Source organism: Gordionus sp. m RMFG-2023, chromosome 1 (genome assembly GCF_954871325.1).
Source record: "Gordionus sp. m RMFG-2023 chromosome 1, tfGorSpeb1-WG-v2, whole genome shotgun sequence".
Lineage (NCBI taxonomy): Eukaryota > Metazoa > Nematomorpha > Gordioida > Chordodea > Parachordodidae > Gordionus > Gordionus sp. m RMFG-2023.
The window spans coordinates 90,565,324-90,574,131 of record NC_088775.1 but is presented as its reverse complement, the minus strand read 5'-3'; the positions used below and the strand labels follow the sequence as shown (position 1 = coordinate 90,574,131).

Here is an 8,808-nt window from a genome sequence, read left to right as displayed (position 1 = left end):
TTCATGAATTATGAATAAGAAACATACTTAAATTTTATGAGAAGTCATTCTGAAATTCCATTATTCTGAATGTTAGAAAAGTATAACAACCTTAATACTATATATTTATTTTACAATGATATTTAGGTTTAGATATATATATATAATTGCTGAAATAATTTTTTGAAATAAATATTTTCACAAAATAATTTTTAGTGATTTTTTTTGTTAATTGGTAGTGGTATTTAAAAATTACAAACCATTTTTATTATAATCCCATATGATAAATTTTGATAATATATATTAGAAAGAATATATCGTAGCAAGTAAAGAATGAGAGAAGGAGGGAAGGAATAAAACATATAAAAAAATTTAATCATATAATATAAGAAATGCTGGAAAAAGTCTTCCATCTTTTTAATTTTCCTCGTGAAATTACATCTTAGTTTTCTAAAAAAAACGAAATAAGCATGATATAAAATTCAATTAAGGGGATTATAAGGACTATAATAATATAATTCATATAATATAGCTTACATTAACATGTTCGGAGATAGATATTCACATCATAATCCGATCCAGCCATGCCTGTATATTCCAACATATAAGTTATAAATGAGTTGTTATAAGTTTTGGTTCCGATTAAATTTCCATCGTTACTAATTTCCTCGAGAATTATGTCCGATACTTTCTGTACAATTTGATGCTAAAATGATACAAAATAATGAATAATTTTTATTTTTCAAAACCCTATATTTTATCGTCTTAATTTATACTTTGTCTTCATCGTAAATTTTTTTTATTTTTAAAAATTTATATTTAATTGTCAATGAGTAATATTACTTTTAGGTCTCGAAATTTGTCCCAAAATAAAACCAAGCCCTCTTTCGGGCCCAACCTATATGCTAAATTCTTAGGCTTAAATAATAATTTATTTTTAGCTAAAATCTTGATTAAGCTTTGTAGATAAATTTTTAAATCTAATCTAATTTATATAAGACATTTGAAAAAAAATAATCGATAATTACAGTAGGTCCTCCCAAGTTCTTAATGACACATATAGCATTGGCAGTGTCATTCTTATCAAAGATAAATCTGCATACGTGATCCTCACGATGATAAGGGGAACTGAATTTTACTCTTAACTAAAATTATTTTTATAAGTGAAAAAAAAAAAAATATATATATATATGTATATCTAATACGAATTGTATTAAAACTTCTATTATTTGATTCTAGACATCGGCTTTTAAAATCTTCGCTTTTTACACACGTGAAATATATTATAGGCCTTTAAAAATATATAGATATTATTATATCAACAAAGATTATTTTGAACAAAAATGTTATAATGGAAGCTTTCTTTTTTATTGGCCATTTATCGATTATCGAATCTTCTTACAAATCCATAATACAAACTATTAAATTTTAAATTATTTATCGGAGACATGAAGGATAAATTATAATAAAAAAATTTTTTTCATAATCTTTGGAATTGGGATTTAGCCGACTAAAGGGTGGAATATCTTAAAATTTTTTTCCATTTATTTTTGAAGTCGTATTTTGCAGATTGTTTTAAATAGAAAATTGAAAATATGAGCAGTAAATCCATTGAATGATTTATATCAACTGATTAATTTATATAATTTAAATTGTATATTTTTTAAAAAAAATCGTACATGCTCTCACTTTCTCAAAATAAGGAAAAATGATATCTCATTATATATATATACCTAATTATAAAAAAAAATATTTTTAAAAAATTAAGATTTGCCAAGAAAATATGAAATAATATATTTTTTTTAAAATTAAAGTAAAAATTTTAATTATTTTGTGGGTATTTTATTTTTTGCCTCATTGAAAGAAAATCTCTGAAGATTATTATAATTCTAAGATATTTTTGGAAGTTATATTACATTTTTCTCATAGGTAGTATGGGGAAAAGCTTGTCTTTCTAGCCCGATACTTTCTTGTCCAGCTTCATAGGGTACTCCCGTTTCATTCACTTTCCTACGAAATATATCTCTGGAGTCGACCTTCCAAGTAACGAGGAACTCTGATCTCTTTAAGTCAATCATTTGAATGCTTTACGAGAAAAATAAAGTTTAAAGTTATATAAATTTCATCTGGCGATTGAGTATTAATGTATGTTTAAACGGCCAATTTTGAGCTCGAATTTTTAAAATATCCAGAAAAAAATTATATTAATCAAGAACCTTAAGATTTGGTTCATAAATGCCTGAAAGAACATCTATAAACCAAAAAGTAGGCAACATTTTTGACCTTTTCAAAAATCGGCTTTAGACTAATATTAATCAACAAATATAAAAACTTCATTAATATTATATTCTCGGCCAATAGCAACTTCTACCAATGGAGAGTTTGATCCCAGTATCTTTAGGCATTTTTAGTTTAGCTCAAAATAATTAACAAACACATAGACAGAATGGGCAAATAAACATTTTTTTTTAAATTTATCTACTGTTCCCTTTTAAGAAAAACTATGCTTTTCTTTAAAATTATTTTAGTTTGCTAATTATTTTTCTTGTAGCTTCATGTGAAGCTTTACAAGTCCTATACAACTTATATATATTTTTTTATATATATTAGATAACAAATAAAAAGAAATTTTTAATTTAATTATATAAGAAACAAATATTATTAATTAACTATTGCCAATATTTTTAAGATTTTAGCCAAAATAATATTACGTAAGCCGTTTAAGATTTGGGTAATAGATGTCATCTATTACCAATCTCCTGTCTTGCGTTTTTGGATAAAATATTGTTAAAAATTCAGCGATTTAACAACATTAGATAGTTTGGGGAAGTGGTTAAAAATTTTAAAATAATGGTCAGCCTTTGAAAATTTATGAAAAATCATTCCATCAAAATTATAAGTTTTAAAAGAAATTATTTTATTTTTGATACCCAAAACACTTATCCTTTAGCAATTTAGAAGAGCTATTTCGGGGCTGACATTTAGTATTTTAAACCAAATTTTGACCAAGCTCGGCCCAGGCCCGCACTAAATTTTTTATAGGCCCAGGTCTGGCCCGGTCCCCATGTCTAATGTTATAAAATTCAAACCCATAATAAGTTTCAAAAAAATTTCCCAAGCCCGACCCAAGCCCATATCGATAAATTTAATTTTTTTTTTATTTAATGAAAATAAACAATATTTAAATATATTTAGGCAATCATTTCGTTCTCAATACTGAAATTTATTATTATTAGGAGAAGAAAAAGGCAATATTTCATTAAATTAGCCAACTGTTTTAAATAATCTAAATTTAAATTTGATAATTTTAGGCCCAAGCCCATTAAAGAAAAATTTTTTAAACCCAGGCCTACTAGAAAGTATTATATTAGGCCCATACCCGGCCCATGGTTTGTTAGATAATTTAATTTATACCATTTTTGAATATATTTTCACAAATAATGAAAATAAATTTATATGGGAACAAAAATAATACAAAAATATTATGTTTTTATGATGATATACAATTCGAAAGGGATTTCAGGCCCATTAAAGATTTCCTGCATGTTATATGTGCCACTTTCTTTAACGATGCCGCATGTATCTTTGAGAGCTTTATTATAATTTTAGCATAACAAAATTTAAATTATATAATAAAGTTTAGTTAAAATCATGAATTTAAAGAATGTAGATCATAAAAAATATCATTTACTCCTTATCTAATTTCACATTTGACATAAAATAGCATTTATATTTGTATGTTCAAATGAGACTATTATAAATAACCTATATCGATGTCTTAGAGGTTAAAACGAGGAGCTACAAAAGGGGTAATACACACTATATATATGAATTTATTTCATTTTTAAATCATTATATTTGATCTTTTATAGAAATATATAGTATTTTGTAAACAATTGATCAAGACCAATTCTACAATAGCCAGAAAAAATATTTCCTAAGTCTCGAGATTTCGCTAATAGTTGCCCAAACCTTTGTTCCTCCTAAAAACCAAATCTTAATGCTTGCGTAATATTATTCTGGATGAAACACTGAGTTAGCCGTTTAACAACACTATTTATGACAATAGAAGGAGCAAGAATAATCAAGGAACTCTATTCAAACAGGTTTTGAGATATTAGAGGGGCGACTTATAAACTTTCTCAATAAAAGCTGTTGAGAATAATCAAAAAAAAAAGTTTAAAATTTTGATGTTGAGATTGAAAAAATACAGATATAACTTGAAATCGAAATTAGACCTCTCTCTAAAATCGTTTTTAGCATATACATTTTTTTCTCTGGAAGTTGATGTTTAGACCTATAGCTGTCATTATGCCTCCTCATAGTAATTGCACATATCTCATATATATATTTTTTAAACACGTTATTATAGTATAACTAGGTTTTATTGTATCTTATTTTATGACCAAAAAAAACCTAATAATAAATCATTAAACAAGCCACTTAAATTATGATGATCATTAATTATAGCAATTTATTTTCATATAAGTCATATAACTAATGTTATTGTATCTTTTAATTATAATTTATCATCTAATGTATATCCTTATCCTTAACTTTTAGGCTATATCTATTCATACAAAATGTTAAGAATAAATGAATATGAATATTATATGTAAAAAATATAAATATATATATAACGGATGTTATGGCAGAAAAAAAATAAAAGCAGGGTATGGGGATTAAAAATTTTTATTATGTAAGATGGGTGTTATAAACCATTGGTAGACCGTTTTCAAAACAAATATAGGTAACGGTATACTCTATTTAAGGGTATATTCTGTAGGGATGATATTAGTTGTAGACTAATCTAATTGAAAATTTACTGCACATTTGTTAATGTTCTTTAAAATTAAAGATTTTTCATCATTCTATAATCAATGTAAAACATAATTGGGGTAAATCCTTATTTCGTAATTATGTTAAATTTTGGTTAAAAAACCTGGACACGTATGCAATGATACGAGGCCTCTGTGTTTGGTGCCCTGAACTTTAATATCTCCAGAAATCCTGAGGATGAAAGAGTTTTCGATGGATCTTCGAACATCATTAGACGCTACTATAATGTGGTCTTCGCGTTGCGTTAAATTTGTCTAAACAAAGTATTATATAATAGATTTAAACTACTTCTATAAATATAAGTGAATAAAAAAAAAATGTTTCTGTTTATAAAGTTGCAATCAACCTACTCCTTTGCTTATTCACATTTTTCAAACTAAATTGAAATTCAAAGAAAAATAAATAATTAATTCAATTACTTTTGCATTGGATGGAGTGGGCACGGTGCATATTACATTGCTTTCAAAATTTTCGAATTTGTAGTAGCACATCAAAAATTGCTTTTTGATGGAGTCTTCCTGTATCGTCATCAACTAAATATACATATATTATTTATTTAAACTTTTAAAATAGTTTTTTATTTCAAAAATATCTCACAAAAAAAAATACTTATCATATACCCGTAACATAGTTATATTTTTACATAAATTTGTTTTGTAACTATGAGTTTAAATCATTTGTTTTATACAGATAAAAATTAAAACCAATAGAGATTTGGTACCACCTAAAAATTTTAATAGACTACCCCTAAGCCATAGCGTATTATAGATTATAATTTAAAAAAAAAAAAATTCAGCTATGATGTGAGGTCTGGTAGAATAAATTAAAAAAATTTTTTTTGATACGCCCTAAAAATCCAGTAAATATTTAATAATAATGCCGTTTCGAGTTTCTTTTATATAATGTAACTAATCTATATTTTTTTAAATAAATATTATATATATATATCACAAAAATGTATCGATAACTTTATGTAAAGAATAAGTTTGGGAAAAAAATTTTTTTTATATCGGTTTAGATTGGAATTTTCTAAAAAAAATTATAATTGGTATAGTATCCGTTACATTTGGAGTATCCTTAACAAGTTTATATAAATATTAGTGGAATAGACCCTTTAGGTTCAGAAAGATTTAACCAAAAAATAGATAAGGAAGCCGCTAGAAAAAATGTTTCACTCAAAATCACCAAATTTTAAGTTAGCCCCCCCCCCCCACCCTATATATAAAATAATCGGATTAATTTAATATATCTATTGTAAAAATCCTTAAATTATAAATTAATAATCAGAAAAATGAAGAGATAAAAAAAAATTATTTGCTATTATTATAAGATTTCGTAGCAAAGATCTATGCGGTTCGAATCCCAGGTCGGAATTTTTCTAAATTTTTTTATTTAACAATTCCTCATTTGTACACTTAGAATTTTTTTTTTGTTTAAAAACTTTGGCCTATATTTTTTTAAAACAAAATAAATATATTTTCCTAGTGGGAATGAAAGATTTAGATACTATAATATTAATAGGCGTCATATGATTTTTTGCAAAAGTTTTCCAATTGGTTGTTGAAGAATAATTTATATTTTATATAAAATTGATCAGGCCATGTATTTCTAAAACAAATATTTTCTAGGACCCCCCATTTATTTATAAGATCTTGAGTTTCGATGATAATGGGTGTCTTTGAATCATTACAATAAAATAATAGTTTTCCCGATTGTATCAGCACGTTTAGGGTTTAGAAAGTAGGAAAGAAAAGAAAGAAAGGAAAGAAAGAAAGAAAGAAAGAAAGAAAGAATTAATTCTCTGATTGAAGATAAAAAAAGATCTTTACGTTGCTATCGAAGTTGACGTTAAAATCGTTTCCTAGAACGCTATTAGCTAAATAGAATTGGTCTTTAGTTCCGCTGCTTACCGAGTTCCTAAAGCAATCCGTCTCTTCCTCGTGTCTCACGTAAATATTTTCTCCGCCAATGGTCCAAATTATCTCGTTATCTTCTCTCGCCAAACGAATTTGTGGACTGGTATAATTTCATTGGTTAAGAAAATTTAAATTTGTTAAGGATATATTATAATTTTACGATGAAAATAAATCATTCAAGGAGAAAAAACGGAGAGAAGATCGGTTTTTGAAAAAAAAATTTAGAGGCGCTCCTGGAATGAGCAGCTGGAGCTAGATCCTTTTTAGGGCTGGAGTGGAGGAGCACCGCTCCACCGATCCTTTAAATTTAACGTATAAATTAAATTACTTTTTAATAACATTTGTTAGTTTAAATTCAATAAAATCGGCGGGGTGGCCCTAGTGGTGTATGATGTATGCTTGTAAACCGGATGTCCCAGATTCGATCCTGGTAAGGAGCTAAAAATTTTCGGGTTTTTCTTCGATGACGGATGTGTACGTACATATGATAAGATGATTTTCTTGAGCTGAGAAATGCCCTTGCTGAAGTGGATTTAGAAGGTAAGTGCCTATCTTTTTGAATGTGCTCGATCATTTTAACTTTTTTTTATAAAGGCCTTTTTTTTTGGGTGTAACAGATCATTAGATTGACTCGAAGTCATTGCAATTCAAAGGCAAGCACGCTTTCGATGTTTTGGCAAGGATTATTATAGATATACATAAAGATAGAAGTTTCAGAATTCAGAACAAAGTAATTTTTAAAAAAAACTGTTACTGATAATGGAAGAGACTCTGTGAAAGCATTCAGGTAATCTTAATTATTTAATTTAAAATTATAACTTTCCTTCTATTTTTTTAGAATATTTGAAGAAGATAAAAGTTCTGAGATGGATGAAGATTTTCAATTTGTTAATTTGTGGATGTTGATGATATCCTAAATGATAATAACATTGCAGCTATTGTCCATCCTGCATTCAAATTAAATTGGGAGTGGAATAAAAAATCCACAAAAATATGGGACTAAAATACAAATTGATTAATGTTTTAAGAAAACAAATACCTGATGCAAAATTAGATGCTGGTTCACGGGAGCCCTGCACTGATATTAGAAGATCTTTTTTTTTGTATTCCATGCAATTGATCATCAGGAAGATAATATATTGGACAAATATTTTTTAAAATAAATGATACCAAAATTACTATTTTTGCTAAATTCCCTGAATTCAAAAAACCCTCTTCCCTCTAGTACTCCTGTGGAGCGCTATTTAGCATCGCAAAATAGGTTCTAGGAGAGAAGTCGTGGTTGTTTGTTAGATTCTAATTTAGAAAATTTATTACTTTCTTAAAAGCTAATTAAAAAAAAATTATAAAAATTTTGATAGATCATTTATAAATATAAATAAAACATTTTTGATAAAAAAAATGATTTTGTTTCGAGTATCTTCTATAAAATTATAGAGTAGCACTCCATAACTTGGGAGCTAACTCCTTTTTAAAAGGTAGTAGCGAGAGCTAGCTCCTTTTAAGAAGGTAAGAGCGGAAGCGGAAGCGGGAGCAGGAGCGGAGCTAGCTACGTTTAAATAGGAGAGTTAACAACTCTGTAATTAATTACAATTTATTTTTTTATTTTAATGCGCATAATTTTATCGATGATCATTTATAATTGGTCTTACGCGAATGCAAAGGAAAAAGATTTTTTTTAAAAATATCCACTTACTTATCAAATTTTGTAACAGTTGTTGCCCAATTTGTCAAAGTAATTTTCTTAATACAATTGAAATTTTGTTCAGCAAAGGAAGTCTAACCTTAATTTTGCCTTAAATATCTCTATATGCTTAGATTATTTTTGTTGGCTTAAAAATATGAGATTTTTTTTTATAACACGTATTTTACGAATGTAATAATATTTACAAATATTTATTTATTTTTTTTACATTGAATCAGGGATCCTAATTGAAGGAAAAATATCTTTCGTATTATATAGACCACTCTTGCCAATCTTGCCGCAAATTTGATCTTTCCATTCTGAAGAAAATTTATTAAAAAATTAAAATGTAAATTCTCAACATTATAAAATTATAATAAGAATCATGAA

At 26.6% G+C, this 8,808-nt stretch overlaps 1 long non-coding RNA gene across 1 annotated transcript; it reads right to left on the bottom strand.

Annotated features, from left to right (window-relative positions):
* Positions 1-669: 669 nt before the first annotated feature.
* Positions 670-1,936, bottom strand: LOC135931241 (uncharacterized). The gene is made up of 3 exons (XR_010572980.1): positions 1,896-1,936; positions 1,008-1,124; positions 670-685 (listed from the first exon to the last, which is right to left on the bottom strand). It is a non-coding gene; the product is annotated as an uncharacterized LOC135931241 (long non-coding RNA).
* Positions 1,937-8,808: the final 6,872 nt, after the last annotated feature.